This window comes from Saimiri boliviensis, chromosome 14 (genome assembly GCF_048565385.1).
Source record: "Saimiri boliviensis isolate mSaiBol1 chromosome 14, mSaiBol1.pri, whole genome shotgun sequence".
Lineage (NCBI taxonomy): Eukaryota > Metazoa > Chordata > Mammalia > Primates > Cebidae > Saimiri > Saimiri boliviensis.
The window spans coordinates 77,665,205-77,682,963 of record NC_133462.1 but is presented as its reverse complement, the minus strand read 5'-3'; the positions used below and the strand labels follow the sequence as shown (position 1 = coordinate 77,682,963).

Here is a 17,759-nt window from a genome sequence, read left to right as displayed (position 1 = left end):
GGTGTATATGTGCCACATTTTCCCTGTCCCGTCTATCATCGATGGGTATTTGGATTGGTTCCAGGTCTTTGCTATTGTAAACAGTGCTACAAGGAGCATTTGTGTGCACGTGTCCTTATAGTAGAATGATTTATAATCCTTTGGATATATACCCAGTGATGGGATTGCTGGGTCAAATGGAATTTCTATGTCTAGGTCCTTGAGGAATTGCCACACTGTCTTCCACAATGGTTGAACTAATTTACACTCCTACCAACAGTGTAAAAGTGTTCCTATTTCTCCGCATCCTCTCCAGCATCTGTTGTCTCCAGATTTTTTAATGAGCACCATTCTAACTGGCATGAGATGGTATCTCAATGTAGTTTTGATTTGCATTTCTCTAATGACCAGTGATGATGAGCATTTTTTCATGTGTTTGTTGGCCTCATGTATGTCTTCTTTCGTGAAGTGTCTGTTCATATCCTTCACTCCTTCACCCACTTTTGAATGGGCTTGTTTTTTTCTTATAAATCTGTTTTAGTTCTTTGTAAATTCTGGATATAAGCCCTTTGTCAGATGGGTAGACTGCAAACATTTTTTCCCATTCTGTTGGTTGCCGATTCACTCTAATGACTGTTTCTTTTGCTGTGCAGAAGCTGTGGAGTTTCATTAGGTCCCATTTGTCTATTTTGGCTTTTGTTGCCAATGCTTTTGGTGTTTTAGTCATGAAGTCCTTGCTTATACCTATGTTCTGAATGGTTTTGCCTAGATTTTCTTCTAGGGTTTTTATGGTGTAGGTCTTATGTTTAAGTCTTTAATCCATCTGGAGTTAATTTTAGTGTAAGGTGTCAGGAAGGGGTCCAGTTTCTGCTTTGTGCACATGGCTAGCCAGTTTTCCGAACCCCACTTATTAAACAGGGATTCCCTTCCCCATTGCTTGTTTTTGTCAGGTTTTTCAAAGATTGGATGGTTGTAGGTATGTTGTGTTGCCTCTGAGGCCTCTGTTCTGTTCCATTAGTCTATATCTCCGTTTCGGTGACAGTATCATGCTGTTTTGATTACTGTAGCCTTGTAGTATAGTTTGAAGTCCAGTAGTGTGATGCCTCCCGCTTTGTTCTTTTTGCTTAGAATTGACTTGGCTATGCAGGCTCTCTTTTGGTTCCATATGAAGATTAAGGTGTTTTTTTCCAGTTCTGTGAAGGTCATTGGTAGTTTGATGGGGATAGCGTTGAATCTGTAAATTACTTTGGGCTGTATGGCCATTTTCACGATAATGATTCTTCCTAACCATGAGCATGCAATGTTTCTCCATCTGTTTGTGTCCTCTCTTATTTCGTTGAGCAGTGGCTTGTAGTTCTCCTTGAAGAGGTCCTTTACGTTCCTTGTTAGTTGCATTCCTAGGTATTTTATTCTCTTTGTACCAATTGTAAATGGAAGTTTGTTCTTGATGTTGCTCTCTTTAAGTCTGTTATTGGTGTATAGGAATGCTTGGATTTTTGCACATCGATTTTGTATCCTGAGACTTTGCTGAAGTTGCTTATCAGTTTCAGGAGATTCTGGGCTAAGATGATGGGGTCTTCTACTTATACAATCACATCGTCTGCAAATAGAAACAATTTGACTTCCTCCTTTCCTATTTGAATACCCTTTATTTCTTTTTCTTGCCTGATTGCTCTGGCTAGTACTTGCAGTACTATATTGAATAGGAATTGTGAGAGGGCATCCTTGTCTAGTGCCAGATTTCAAAGGGAATGCTTCCAGTTTTTGCCCATTCAGTATGATATTGGCTATTGGTTTGTCGTATATAGCTTTTATTATTTTGAGATACGTTCCATCAATACCTAGTTTGTTGAGGGTTTTTAGCATAAAGGGCTGTTGAATTTTGTCAAAGGCCTTCTCTGCATCAATTGAGATAATCATGTGGTTTTTGTCTTTGGTTCTGTTTATGTGGTGAATTACATTTATAGACTTGCATATGTTGAACCAGCCTTGCATCCCCAGGATGAATCCTACTTGATCGTGGTGAGTAAGCTTTTTGATGTGCTGTTGCAATCGGCTTGCCAGTATTTTTTTTTTTTCCCGAGATGGAGTTTTGCTCTTGTCACCCAGGCTGGAGTGCAATGGCGCGATCTCGGCTCACCGCAACCTCCGCCTCCTGGGTTCAGGCAATTCTCCTGCCTCAGCCTCCTGAGTAGCTGGGATTATAGGCACGCACCACCATACCCAGCTAATTTTTTGTATTTTTTTTAGTGGAGACGGGGTTTCACCATGTTGACCATGGTTGCTCTCGATCTCTCGACCTCATGATCCACCCGCCTCGGCCTCCCAAAGTGCTGGGATTACAGGCTTGAGCCACCGCGCCCGGCCGGCTTGCCAGTATTTTATTGAAGATTTTTGCATCTATGTTCATCATGGATATTGGCCTGAAGTTTTCTTTTCTTGTTGAGACTCTGCTGGGTTTTGGTATCAGGATGATGTTGGTCTCATAAAATAATTTGGGAAGGATTCTCTCTTTTTGGATTACTTGGAATAGTTTCAGAAGGAATGGTACCAGCTCCTCTTTGTATGTCTGGTAGAATTTGGCTGTGAACCCATCCAGACCTGGGCTTTTTTTTGGGTGGTAGGCTCTTAATTGCTGCCTCACCTTCAGACCTTGTTATTGGTCTAGTCAGGGTTTCGACTTCTTCCTGATTTGGGCTTGGGAGATGCAAGTGTACAGGAATTTATCCATTTCTTCCAGGTTTACTAGTTTATGTGCATAGAGTTGTTTGTAATAATTTCTGATGATGGTTTTAATTTCTTCGGAATCTGTGGTGATATTCCCTTTATCGTTTTTTATTGTATCGATTTGATTATTCTCTCTTTTCTTTTTTATTAATCTGGCTAGTGGTCTATTTTGTTGATCTTTTTGAAAAACCAGCTCCTGGATTTATTGATTTTTTTGAAGGGTTTTTTGTGCCTCTATCTCATTCAGTTCTGCTCTGATCTTAAGTTATTTCTTGTCTTCTGTTAGGTTTTGAGTTTTTTTTTTTTGATCCTGCTCCTCTAGCTCTTTCAATTTTGATGATAGGGTGTCAATTTTAGATCTCTCCTTGCTTATCATGTGGGCATGTATTGCTGTATATTTTCCTCTAGAGACTGCTTTAAATGTGTCCCAGAGATTCTGGTCTTCGTTCTCGTTGGTTTCAAAGAACGTCTTTATTTCTGCCTTCATTTCATTCTTTATCCAGTCAACATTCAAAAGCCAGTTTTTCAGTTTCCATGAAGCTGTGTGGTTCTGAGTTAGTTTCTCAATTCTGAGTTCCAACTTGATTGCACTGTGGTCTGAGAGACTGTTATGATTTCCTTTCTTTTGCATTTGCTGAAGAGTGATTTACTTCCAATTATGTGGTCAGTTTTAGAGTAGGTGTGACGTGGTGCTGAGGAAAATGTATAGTCTGTGGATTTGGGGTGGAGAGTTCTGTAAATGTCTACTAGGTTTGCTTGGTCCAGGTCTGAGTTCAAGTCCTGGATATCCTTGTTAATTTTCTGTCTCGTTGATCTGTCTAATATTGACAATGGGGTGTTAAAGTCTCCCACTATTATTGTGTGGGAGTCTAAGTCTCTTTATAAGTCATTAAGAACTTGCCTTGCGTATCTGGGTGCTCCTGTTGGGTGCGTATATATTTAGGATCGTTAGCTCTTCTTATTGCATTGATCCTTTTACCATTATATAGAGTCCTTCTTTGTCTCTTTTGATCTTTGTTGGTTTAAAGTCTGTTTTATAAGAGACAAGAATTGCAACTCCTGCTTTTCTTTGCTCTCCATTTGTGTGGTAAATCTTCCTCCATCCCTTTATTTTGAGGCTTTGTGTATCTTGCATGTGAGATGGGTTTCCTGGATACAGCACATCAATGGGTTTTGACATGTTATCCAATTTGCCAGTCTGTGTCTTTTGATTGGGGCACTTAGCCCATTTACATTTAGGGTTAATATTGTTATGTGTGAATTTGATCCTGCCATTTTGATGCTAGCTGGCTGTTTTGCCCCTTAGTTGATGCAGTTTCTTCATTGTATCGATGCTCTTTACCATTTGGTATGTGTTTGGAGTGGCTGGTACTGGTTGTGCCTTTCTATGTTGAATGCCTCTTTCAGGAGCTCTTGTAAAGCAGGCCTGGTGGTGATGAAATCTCTGAGTACTTGCTTTTTCTCAAAGGATTTTATTTTTCCTTCACTTACGAAGCTTAGTTTGTCTGGATATGAAATTCTGGGTTGAAAGTTCTTTTCTTTAAGGATGTTGAATATTGGCCCCCTCTCTCTTCTGGCTTGTAGGTTTCTGCTGAGAGATCTGCTGTGAGTCTGAAGAGCTTCCCTTTGTGGATAACCCAACCTTTCTCTCTGGCTGCCCATAGCATTTTCTCCTTCATTTCAACCCTGGTGAATCTGAATTATGTGCCTTCGGGTTGCTCTTCTTGAGGAATATCTTTGTGGGGTTCTCTGTATTACCTGGACTTGAATATTGTCCTGCCTTGCTAGGTTGGGGAAGTTTTCCTGGATGATATCCTGAAGAGTATTTTCCAACTTGGATTTATTCTCTCCATCACATTCAGGTACACCTATCAAACATAGATTAGGTTTTTTCACATAGTCCCATATTTCTTGGAGACTTTGATCATTCCTTTTTACCCTTGTTTCTCTAATCTTGCCTTCTCGTTTTATTTCATTGAGTTGATCTTCGACCTCTGATATCCTTTCTTCTGCTTGGTCTATTTGGCTGTTGAAACTTGTGCATGCTTCACGAAGTTCTTGTGTTGTGTTTTTCAGCTCCATCAGTTCACTTATATTCCTCTCTAAGTTGTCCATTCTTGTTAGCATTTCATCAGATCTTTTTTCAAGGTTCTTAGTTTCTTTGCATTTGGTTAGAATATATTCTTTTAGCTCACAGAAGTTTCTTTTTTTTTTTTTTTTTTTTTTTTTGGAGATGGAGTTTCGCTCTTGTTACCCAGGCTGGAGTGCAATGGCGCGATCTCGGCTCACCGCAACCTCCGCCTCCTGGGTTCAGGCAATTCTCCTGCCTCGGCCTCCTGAGTAGCTGGGATTACAGGCACGCGCCACCATGCCCAGCTAATTTTTTGTATTTTTTAGTAGAGACGGGGTTTCACCATGTTGACCAGGATGGTCTCGATCTCTCGACCTCGTGATCCACCCACCTCGGCCTCCCAAAGTGCTGGGATTACAGGCTTGAGCCACCGCGCCCGGCCAGCTCACAGAAGTTTCTTATTACCCACTTTCTGAAGCCTGATTCTGTCAATTCATCACATTTGTTCTCCATCCAACCTTGTTCCCTTGCTGGTAAGGAGTTGTGATATTGTGTAGGAGGAGAGGCGTTCTGGTTTCAGGTGCTTTCCTCCTTTTTGCGCTGGTTTCTTCTAGTCTTCATGGATTTATCCACCTGTCGTCTTTGAAGTTGTTGACTTTCAGATTGGGTCTCTTGAGTGGATGTCCGGTTTCTTGATGATGAAGTTATTTCTTTTGTTTCTTAGTTTTCCTTCTAATGGTCTGGCCCCTTTGCTATAGGACTTCTGAGGTCCACTCCAGGCCCTGCTTGCCTGGGGATCACCTGCAGCGGCTGCAGAACAGGATTGCTGCCAGTTTCTTCTTCTGCTGTATTTGTCCCAGATGGATACCCACCAAATGTCAGTCTGAGCTCTCCTTTATGAGGTGACTCTTTGGATATACGTGGGTCAGGGAGCTGCTTGAGGAGTTAGTTGGTCCTTTATAGTAGTAGGTCAAGTGCTAAGCTGTGATCTCTGTTGTTCATGTAGAGCTGCTGGGCAGGTACCTTTAAGTCTGCTGCAGTGGAACTCATAACCGGAACTCTTAACCGTCCCCCTCCCCTGCCAGGTGCTCTGTCCCGGGTAGTTAGGGCTTTATTTATGAGTTTCCGTTGTGCTGCTGCCTTTTTATCAGAGCTGCCCTACCCATTGAGGAGGCAGCCTAGTCACTGCCTGCAGAGGCTTTGGTGAGCTACTGTGTTATCTTTTACCTTATAGGAAACTTAAGTTTTTTTTTTTTTTTGAAACAGAGTTTCGCTCTTGTTACCTAGGCTGGAGTGCAATGGCGCGATCTCGACTCACCGCAACCTCCGCCTCCTGGGTTCAGGCAATTCTCCTGCCTCAGCCTCCTGAGTAGCTGGGATTACAGGCACGAGCCACCATGCCCAGCTAATTTTTTGTCTTTTTAGTAGAGACGGGGTTTCACCATGTTGACCAGGATGGTCTCGATCTCTCAACCTCGTGATCCACCCGCCTCGGCCTCCCAAAGTGCTGGGATTACAGGCTTGAGCCAGCGCGCCCGGCGAAACTTAAGTTTTTATATAGGTAAATCTTTTTATTGTTAATACTCTGGCCATAAGGCTTTGTGTTGCTAAAACAGCTTTTGTCATTTCAATATTATGTGAATATGCTCCATTATTTTTTCCTAATATTACTATAGATTAAGAAAAAATTCTTTATGGCATTATGTTTTGAGTTATGTGAATTATGAATTAAAGTTTTTTTCCAAATAGTTCATCTTTCCCCCGTTTAAAATATCTATATCTAAGCCCGTTTCTGCTTCATTGTTCTATTGGTTCAGGGGTCAGTAGACTGACACACAAGACAAATCTAGCTTACTGCCTTGTTTTTGTAAATAAAGATTTATTGGAACATAGCCCCACCCATTTGTTTACCTACTATTTTTTTAGTTTTGATTATACAAGGGCTGAGTTGAGTCATTGGCACAGAGACTAAAGAGTTCATAAAGCCTAAAATATTTACTGTGGCCTTTATGGAAGAAGTTTGCCAACCCCTGAATTAGTCTCTTTCCTAATTTCAGACTTTTTAAAAATAAAAATATGGGCTGTGCACAGTGGCACATGCCTGTAATGCCAACACTTTGGGAGGCCAAGGTTGGCAGATTGCTTGAGTCCAGGAGTTTGAGACCAGCCTGGGCAATGTGATGAAACCCTATCTCTACAAAAAATACAAAACGTAGCCAGGTGTAGTAGCATGTGCCTGTGGTTCCAGCTACTTAAGAGGCTGAGGTGAGAGAATCGTTTGATCCCAAGAGGTTGAGGTTGCGGTGAGCTGTGATCACACCAGTGCCTCCAGCCTCAGCCTGAGTGACAGAGGATGACCCTGTCTTAAAAATAACACACACACACACACACACACACACACACACACACACACGTGTACACCCACACATACAAAATACACATATAAATATGTATTAATGGGTATGTCTGTCTCTTTCCCCATATCACACTGTTTTATTTATTATTTTATATTTATATACACCCTGGTGGGGGATGGGTCTTTCCTACCAGATATCAAAACTAATAAATTATAGTAAAAATAGAATCTAGTATTGGTGAAGAAATTGACTAATAAAGAACTGGCAAACTTTCTGTAATGGCTACAGTAAGTATTTTTGGCTTCGTGAGCTGCATAGTCTCTGTGTCAGCTATTCAACTCAGCCCTTATGTCATGAAAGCAATTGGAAACAAAACATAAATGGATGGGGCTGTGTTCCAATGAAAACACCTGTGTTTCAAAATTTTTTCTTGATTATTCTGCATTTCCTTTTGAGGAACATTTTCTTAAGAGAAACCAAGAGAAACATTAGGGTTTCTCTTAAGAAAAACTTTAAAATAAATGTTACTTTTCAGAGATTAGATACATTTTGCCTACAATTTTGCCATTTTGACATACTTAAGTAATCAGTACTAGTTTCAGTGCCTGGGACATGGTAGGTGTACAATACATGCTGTTAGTATGAATGGTCCAACAAGATTCTTTCTGCCATATCTTTTGCCTGGTGATATTGTTTGGCTCTGTGCCCCCACCCAAATCTCATTTCGAATTGTAATCTCCGGGTGTTGAGGGAGGGACCTGGTAGGAGGTGATTGGATCATGGGGGGCATGATCCCCATACTGTTCTTGTGATAGTGAGGGAGTTCTCATGACATCTCATGGTTTTAAAAGTGGCATTTTCTCCTGCACTTGCTTGCTCTCCCGCTGCCTTGTGAAGAAGGTGCCTGCTTCCCTTTTACCTTCTGCCATGATTGTAAGTTTTCTGAAGATTCCCCAGGTGTGTGGAACTGTTTTATTAAACCGCTTTTGTTTATAAATTACCAAGTCTCAGGTAGTATCTTTATAGCAGTGTGAAAATGGACTAATATCGTGGAGAATCGCCTGTCTGATAGGTATAGATATTCATTAACAGGTATCTGTGGCCTTTTATCTGATGGCATCTGTGCGAGTTGCATACATGACAGATGATACTAGATTAGATTGTACATTTTTTAAATGATTAAGAGTCAGCAAATATTTCTAAAACATTAAAATATTATAATACTATTCCTTCCCTCCCTCACAGGCCTTCTAGTAGATGATCTCGTCTAAGTTTTAGGAGACCACTGGATTTGCAAAGTGATTTCATTGTGTATTCTGTTATATATTTTAGTAACTGATTAGAACTGAAATGGATGTAGTAGAGATTTCATTCATGAATTATTTGTCATTCAACACTAAATGTGAATTCTTGGCTGAAGTAGCTTATATAAACAAAATCTATTTTGTTATAAAAATGTATAAATTAAGCATTTTCTTAGTAGGACCAAACTTTATGTGATAAATTAGAGTGACTTAACTTTTCTTTCATAATCTTGTAATATCCTTCTATAGACATTTAAAGTTTTACTTCTTTATGCCTTCCCCAGCAACTTTAATATTTTCCTGCTCCTTCTGATCTCATGCTAAAGAGTGTATGCTAGATAGTCTGGTTGTGAATCCTAGTTCTTTCATTTATTTGAGTATTTAAGGGCCAGCAAAATTGTCAGAAATTAGTTTAAAAACATAAATAAGGCCAGGTACAGTAGCTCACACCTGTAATCCCACCAGTTTGGGAGACCGAGGTAGGTGGATCACCTGAAGTCAGAAATTTGAGACCAGTATAACCAAGATGGAGAAACCCTGTCTCTACCACGAATGCAAAATTAGCCAGGTGTGGTGGTACATGCCTGTAATCTTGGCTACTAAGGAGGCTGAGTCAGGAGAATCACTTCAACTTGGTAGGTGGAGGTTGTGATGAGCTGAGATTGTGCCACTGCACTCCAGCCTGGACAACAAGAGTGAAGCTCTGAAAAAAAAAAAAAAAAAAAAAAGGCAGTAAATTAGGTCATATAACTTAAATTCTTTTGTTTTCTCATGTAAAATGAAGCTAGTAATGCCACGATCTTCATACTTTGTTGTGAGTCTTGGACAAGTTGGTATGCAAAACATAAAACACCAAGCTTGTCAAATGGAATTTATCTGAAGATTATGAATTCTATTCTGATAGCCTAATTGAGAAAAAGTCCCACAAACACGTGTAGTTTCAGTTTACAGATGTAAAGATAAGTTACAGACTAGTGAGCAAAATTTCCAGGTAAGATTATCTTTCCACTGGAAGGAATTATATTTGACTTTATGCTTAATATTTTTAACAACATTTGCTTGACGATAACAGAGAATACAACCAACAGTGACCAAAAACACAAGAACGTTTATTACTAAATTAGAAGTGTTGAGGCAGGCAATCCTGGAGTTGGTTCTCTGGCTCAGTAGTGTCAGAGTATTAGATTGGCAGGCCTCTGAAGCTCTCCTGTTTTTCCTTTCATGGTGCAAGGCAGCTCCTAAAAGAGAATATCGTTGTAGTAATATCTAGCGTAGAAAGAGCATTTGAGAAAGGGCTTCCTTTTTGTTCTTCTTACTCATTAAGGAAAAGACCCCTCCTAGATGCTCTCAGGCTCTTTCTATTATTGGTCAAAATAATGTAAAGCAACTTTCACACAGATGCCTGACCAAACAATGGAAAAGGGGAAAGGGCTTACAATGACTGGCATATACCAATTATAATTCATCATCTGGGGTAAAACAAATTGCCACTATGCAGAAATAGGGTCTGTCACTGAGGAAGAAGGGAAAAATAGTCGTTAGGTAACTAGGCAGTCTGCCACATTACAATATTCATTTGTTTAAAAGTAACTGACTAACAGGGTTTAAAGTAGTGAACAAAGCGGACTTAATCCCCTGAATTCTTGAGGATTTTTTTCTTTTTCTGTTTAAGAGATGCCATTTTTGTTGGGATATTATTAGGCATTTTTTTGGTCTCCTGAATGCTTGTAAGTGTTAGAGCTCAAAGGGGGACCTTCTTTGGACCATCAGTTAAAAAAAAAATTCCTTAGAAGAAAGGCATTCACTTAAAAATGTTTTATTCTTACAGTTATGTATAAGTATTTCTAGTTTCAGAGAGAAGGAGAAACTGGGGTCTAAAGGATAATATACCCAAGATCAAATCGATGGGAAGTTCTGATTGTAATATAAGTTAATAATTTTTGAATCTTTTTAATGTCCTATGTACTGTACTTACTACTTTGCATAAATTGTTTTATTAAATCCTTATGACCCTGTGAGGGTTATGAGGTGTAGGTACCTGTACAGGTAGGGAAATTAAGCCTTTTGTGTTTAAATAACTTCTCAAGGTCTCAGAACTACTCAGCAGCAATCAAACCAACACCTCAAGGCTGACAGATGCCAAAGTGTGCAGTTTTTGCACACTTTGGTGTTTGTGCAGCCAGTCGTCCTTCCACTATGGAAGTAGTTCCTGGGATCTTAGTACAAAGCGTGTTAAAGTTTCTGTTAATTTTTGGTACTGTTAGTTTTACCTTGGATATAATGCAGTGCAGGATTTTTTTTCTACTACGTCCATGAAGCCAAATCTTCAGTGTGATGACAGAAATTGCAGGAAGCAGCAGGAGGAATATAAGAAAAAGGTAACAGGATTGCCCAAACAAGAGGTTATACAAGAAGAGGAAGAGATAATCCATGAAGATAACGAGTTGGGTAATTAGCTGGTATCTGAGATTTCAGAAGAAGAGTTGAACAATTCTTCAGGTCCAGTTCCAGACTTACCTGAAGCAATTACAGTGACATACACAATTCCAAAAATGCAAGAAGATTTTGTCACCGAGGTAACAGTGGAAGATTCTGGTGAAAGCTTGAAAGACCTCATGGCCAAGATGAAGAATATGTAGATAATGGACTGGCATATATTTTATTTCTTATGTTAAAGCCTCTTCCCTTGAAACTAAGAACAAATTTTAAAAACTGATAAAACTTAGGGCAACATTAATTAATGTATACTCTTAACTGAATTGTTAGACTTCTTGAAAATTCTGTGACTTGTTTATTTCTCCCCACTCCAACTAAATCATTAACTTTCCTAAAATGTATGTTTTATTCTAGTAAGAAAACCTCAAAGGATACTGTAGGGTATAAATCTTATTTGAAAACATAACCATTGAAATATTTTGACCTTTTGGAGTGGGGGAAAGATGAATCTCATCCTGTAATTTTTTTCTTTCCAGTAATCTTGTGTGTCTGTTGTATGAGGACATGGACATTAAAGCAGTACATGATCCTCAGATACCAGGAGAAGGACAAGGCTTATAGCTTATTGATTAGAGCTGGCAAGCATCTGCTTATTATGTTTGGAATTGCTTTTTATAAGAAAATTGCCCACTACTACTAACTTGGCCAACAGGGAATTCAAAATAGTTAACCTATGAAATAACATTCTCTCAAATGTTTGCTGATGAAATACAAGTTGAAATGTATTCATTGAAAAAGTCTGTAAACCTGTGGATATGTATTCAAAATAAGACAAAGGCAAATAAAAAGCAACTATTTTCATGAATAGACAAAGTTGCTTTCAGGAAGTATGAATTACATTCTGTACTGACTAACCAAAGAATCCAGAAATTACTGCATTTGTGGAACATGTATCTGGAGTTACTGTACTTTACTGCAGAGCAAGGCATAAATTTAGACCAAGATCTATCCATATTACACTAATTCTTTAGGCTACTCCTGGATACTTCATTTAAATTTGATTCTTGAGGTAGTGAGATGTTGGCAAGGTTTATCTTGTATAGTGGGCATAAAAGAAAAGTTCTAAATTGCCTCTGCAGTGAGTTGTAGTCAGTGGGGAAGAGTATCAGTTTCCCTGATTGTGACCACTAAACTGTAAATTGATAAAAATTAACTTTCTCTGGAGTTGCACACAAATAATGAAGACTTAAGAGAACCTTCGTTGAAATAAATTTCCAGTTGTTTGCAGACTAATTAATACCATGTAGACGTAACCATTAAAAAATTATTATATAAACTACTATATTATATAAACTACAATATTTTAGCTTTTCTGTGTTAGAAAGTGATTTTTTTTTTTTTTTTTTTTTTTGAGGCAGCGTCTCACTCTGTCATCCAGGCTGGAGTGTGGTGGGCGCGATCTTGGCTTGCTGCAGCCTCACCTCCCAAGTTAAGTGATTCTTTTGCCTCACCATCCCGAGTAGCTGGGATTACAGTTGTGTGCCACCATGTCTGGCTAATTTTTGTATTTGTAGTAGGGACAGCATTTCATCATGTTGGCCAGGCTGGTCTTGAACTCCTGACCTCAAGTGATCTGCCCACCTGGGCCTCCCAAAGTGTTGGAATTACAGGCATGAAGCCACTACACCTGGCCAAAAGTGATTTGATGAAAATTGTTAAAAATCTGTAGCTGCTTTGTTACCTTCATTAACTCTTTGTGATTAAAGTCACAAGTTTGTTGCAGTAATGAGAATGTGTTAGATTAATGTTTAGGTGAGTTATATTTTAAAATCTGTGTAGTATATTTATAGTTCACCCGGTAATTAGAGCACTGTATTCCTTATTGTTCGTCAGGTGTGTCATAGGAGGTAGAGTTTATTGTTGCTGGGATTGTGGATGTGAAAATAACATTCTCAGGATATTCTATGACTTAAAAGGCTGATTTAAAACCAGGTGATATTTTCTGTGATTGTATATAATTTGGTTTAAATTTATACTTAATAAGTGCCAGAATACATGGCTATATACTTAGTATCCTTTAGGACATTATTTCTTAGTCAAAGTTTTTGAGGTATCTAGCAATATTTTACATGATATATAAAATATGAAGTAAATGTGCTTTTTCTTGGGTGGATTTCATAGCTTTAAACTATATTGTTGAAGGGTTGTATGATTCTCCCCCATACTTTCCCATTTTTGAATATTGCTTCAGAGTATTTTTTTTTGTTTTGAAACAGAGTCCCGCTCTTGTTGCCCAGGCTGGAGTGCAATGGCATGGTCTTGGCTCACCACAGCCTCCGCCTCCTGGGTTCAAATGATTCTCCTGCCTCAGCCTCCTGAGTAGCTGGCACTACAGGCACATGCCACTACACCCAGCTAATGTTTTTTTTTTTTTTTTGTATTTTTAGTAGTGACGGGATTTCACCATGTTGGCCAGGCTAGTCTCGAACTCCTGACCTCAGACATTCGACCCTCCTCGGCCTCTGAAAGTGCTGGGATTATAGGCAAGAGCCACCGTTGCTTCCGAGTATTTTTTTTTTTTTTTCACTTTCCCAAGATACACCAGAAATACCAGCTTTTATTCAATTGCAACCATGTTTTAGCTCCCAGGATATCTTAAGGTTATCAGACCAAGGCCAACTTGTCAATAAAAGGTACTGCCATCAGGATCTAGAGCTGTAGATAAAAAGGCTGTGTCCAGCAAAAACTAAGCTTCTACAACAAAGAGTCCCCAAACTACAGAAACTCAAAGTGTAAGCGTATTTTCTCTCAATCTAATAGTGGGTATGCAATCAACGAGCAGTTCTTCTATACCTGTTGTCTAGTCACTCAGGTTTCTTTTTTTTTTTTTTTTTTCCCAATCTCAAATGGGCCCTCTTATAGCTTTCAGATATTTTTATCATACCCCATTTCCTTCAATGCCTCTTCAAAACCTACGAGCTCTTCTCAAAACTATCTTGAAATCTGTTCTACTCAGAATACATAACTTTGCTCCTTACTTCACTGATAATAGTGAAGCTCTGCAGTATGAGCTGACCCAAATTTCTTCTTTGTCAAGGAAACAAGTTTTCTTCTATCTATACCTGATCTCTCTGCCCAGAGAAATATGTGTGATTCCTTATGTTTAAAACTTTTAACCCTAAACCATCAATCTAATCCCAATACCTATTTGCCTCTTTTTTTTTTTTTTTTTGCAGAGAACTGAGAAACTCACTATGGGATTGTCTATCTGTTTTTTTTTTTTTTTTTTTTTTTTAAAAAAGAATAAAGAAGAAGAAGAAAGAGAAAGAGGAAGAAGGAGAGAGGATGGGGGTATTGCTTTATTGCCCGAGCTAGAATGCAGTCTAAATATGGGTATGCCTATAATTGTCCTTAATAATGGAGACATGAAAGAAAATGAGGGAAGAGAATAGCAAACAAGGAGCCAACCAAGATTTCTTTTAAACTTCTAAGTTGATATGATGTGGTACTGATAAGAGTGTATATTTTGTATATTTAAAGTGCAGAGTTCTATAAATGTTAATTACATTTACTTGTTCCAGATCTGAGTTCAAGTCCTGAATATCGTTGTTAATTTTCTGTCTCATTGATCTGTCTAATATTAATGTTGAAGTCTCCCACTATTATTATGTGGGAGTCTAAGTCTCTTTATAAGTCTTGTATGTCTGCGTATTCCTGTATTGGGTGCGTATATATTTAGGATCTTTAGCTCTTCTTGTTGTTGCATTGATCCTTTTATCATTATATAATGTCCTTCTTTGCTTCTTTTGATCTTTGTTGCTTAATTGTAACTTCTGCTTTTTATTTATTTATTTTAGCTCTCTGTTTGGTTGGTAAATCTTTCTCCATCCCTTGTTTGGAGTCTTTGTGTATCCTCGAATGTGAGATGGATCTGGATGCAGCATACTGATGGGTTTTAGTTTTTTATTCAAATTGCCTGTCTTTGGATTGAGGGATTTAGTCAATTTAAATTTAGAATTAATAATAATATACATGAGTTTAATACTGCCATTAGCTGGCTATTTTGTCCATTAGTTGATGTAAATTCTTCATTATATTGATGCTCTTTTTGATAATTTTTTTAGAAAGGCTGATACTGTTTGTTCCTTTCATATGTGTAGTGGTTCTTTCAGAAGCTCTTGTAAAGCAGGCCTGGTGGTGATGAAATCTCTGAGTGCTTGCTTATTCACAAAAAACTTTATTTTTCCTTCACATGTGAAGCTTAGTTTGGCTGGATGTGAAATTCTGGGTTGAAAGTTCTTTTCTTTAAGGATGTTGAATATTGGCCCCCACTCTATTCTGGCTTGTAGGGTTTCTGCTGAGAGATCTGCTGTAAGTCTGATAGGCTTCCCTTTGTGGGTAACCGGACCTTTCTCTCTGGCTGCCCTTAGTATTTTCTCCTTCATTTTAACCCTGGTGAATCTGACGATTATGTGCCTTGGAGTTGCTCTTCTTGAGGAATATCTCTGTGGTGTTCTCTGTATTACCTGGAGTTGAATATTATCCTGCCTTACTAGGCTGGGAAAATTTTCCTGAATAATGTCCTGAAGCGTATTTTCCAGCTTGGATTCATTCTCTTCGTCACATTCAGGTACACCTATCAAGCGTAGATTAGGTCTTTTCACATAGTCCCATATTTCTTGGAGACTTTGCTCGTTCCTTTGTATCCTTTTTTCTCTAATCTTGTCTTCTTGTTTTATTTCATTGAGTTGGTCTTCGACCTCTGATATCCTTTCTTCTGCTTGATCAATTCGGCTGTTAAAACTTGTGCATACTTCACGGAGTTCTCCTATTGTGTTTTTCAGCTCCATCAATTCACTTATATTCCTCTCTAAATTGTGTATTCTTGTTAACATTTCGTCAAATCTTTTTTCAAAGTTCTTAGTTGCTTTAGATTGGGTTAAAACAAGTTCTTTTAATTCACAGAAGTTTCTCATTATCCACATTTTGAAGCCTGCTTCTGTAATTGGAACACACTCGTTCTCCATCAAGCCTTGTTCCGTTGCTGATGAGGAACTGTGATTCCCCGCTGAGGGAGAGGCGTTCTGATCTTGGGCATTCTCAGCCTTTTTTGGCCGTTTTCCTCCCTTCGTTATAAATTTATCCATCTGTGGTCTTTGAATTCACCGTCTTTGTAATTAGGTTTCTGAGTGGACGTCCAACTTACTGATTCTCAGCGCCAAAATCTGAGCAACCCACTGCACCGACCAAATCAGCGGCGTTAAGATTAATGGTGTTTTTCCGACTCTGCACCAAGAACCGTCGCTCCAAGGCGCCGGCAAAACCGCCTCGCCGGTCACAAGAGTCGCGCTGGCGACCCGTGGGGCTCCTCCGCTGGGAATCTCCTGGTGCGTGAGCAACAAGAATTCATGTGAAGGTGTGGCGTCCTCTCATTCTTTGTGCTTTCAGTGGGAGCTACAATCCCAAGCTGTTAGTGATCAGCCATCTTGGATCTCTCTAGACACTCAGGTTTCTTTAATCACTGGCTGTAACCGAGTATTTTTTTAAAAAAGGTTTGAGTACTTAAAACAGCATAGAGAAGTAAATTGGTTACTTAAAAATTCATTATTTTGTCCTATATGCACATGCTAATGTATCAATTTCAGTGATATATCACTAAAATTACATTTCAGTGGCAGTATATTTTATTTCTTGAAGTTTTATTTGGTTAATTTTCAAATCTCTGTTTTTTCATTATCATATGTATTTTCTCTATCTCTTGAACCATTGTTAACCACTTATTTTATGGTGTTTTTCAGATTGCATTATTCTCTTGATTTCTTGGCGGGGGTGCGGGGGGTCCTTTTCTTCCCATTAGTTTTGATTGCCAACTTTCCCCATTTTGGTGTTCTGTTTCCTCATTTAGTTTAATTTTTTTTTTTTTTTTTTTTAGTTGTAAGCTCACTTTTGACTGAGGTAGATTTTTCTGGGATGAGTTCTATTCCCTCTGAATGCTTTTGCTTCTGTGGGATAGGAACTAGATTTGATATTAATTTTTTTGTCAGAGGATTTCTTTACCACATGGGCAGTACAGATTCAGACTCCAAACCCTCATGTTTTCCCCTTATGATGCCCCCCCAACCAATACCCTAGGTGGCTTCACTGGACCAAGAATCAGAATTTTTATTATTCCTTCACATGGAGAAAGGGTCCTGGTTTTAATCAGGGGTAACCATTCCAATCCTTCACCTGTTACGCCACCAGCAATACCTTCCTTCCTTGTGGATCTACGTGTTAGGGCCTATGTCTAAGACTTTTGCTTTTGCAGCATCTATTCCTGTGTTTAAAGTTTTGATTAGATTTCTTTATTTCTAATTCTTGGGGATTTTTCTTCCTTTTTTCTCTCCTTCATTAGGTTTGATTGTATATTTAAAATTTCTCATGTTTGTCTATTTTATTCAGCATTTCTGTGTATTTGTAGATGTATATTTTTGGGTCTGTTGTACTTCTGCTTACTATGTTGTGAAGACTATATATGCATAAGGACTGTTTTGAAATTTTGTTCAGTAATAATTCAGGCCAGGCACAGTGGCTCACTCCTGTAATCTCAGCACTTTGGGAGGCCAAGGCAGGTGGATCACCTGAGGTCAGGAGTTCAAGACCAGCCTGGCCAACATGGCAAAGTTTCGTATCTACTAAAAATACAAAAAGTAGCTGGGTGTAGTGGGACACACCTGTAATCCCAGCTACTCAAGAGGCTGAGGCATGAGCATTGCTTGGACCCTGCAGATGGAGGTTGCAGTGAGCTGAGATCACAGCCCTGCACTCTAGTCTGGGCAACAGAACGAGACTCAGTCTCAAAACAAAACAAAACTCAATTATTAAGTTAAAAAACTTTAATATGAA

At 38.8% G+C, this 17,759-nt stretch overlaps 1 protein-coding gene and 1 pseudogene across 17 annotated transcripts in view; both read left to right on the top strand.

Moving 5' to 3' along the window:
• CDC42BPA (CDC42 binding protein kinase alpha) overlaps window positions 1-17,759 on the top strand; it is a 327,782-nt gene that overhangs the window by 35,805 nt on the left and 274,218 nt on the right. The window lies entirely within an intron of this gene.
• LOC141581085 (ubiquitin-like modifier-activating enzyme 5 pseudogene) overlaps window positions 1-17,759 on the top strand; it is a 31,770-nt pseudogene extending 14,011 nt beyond the window's left edge.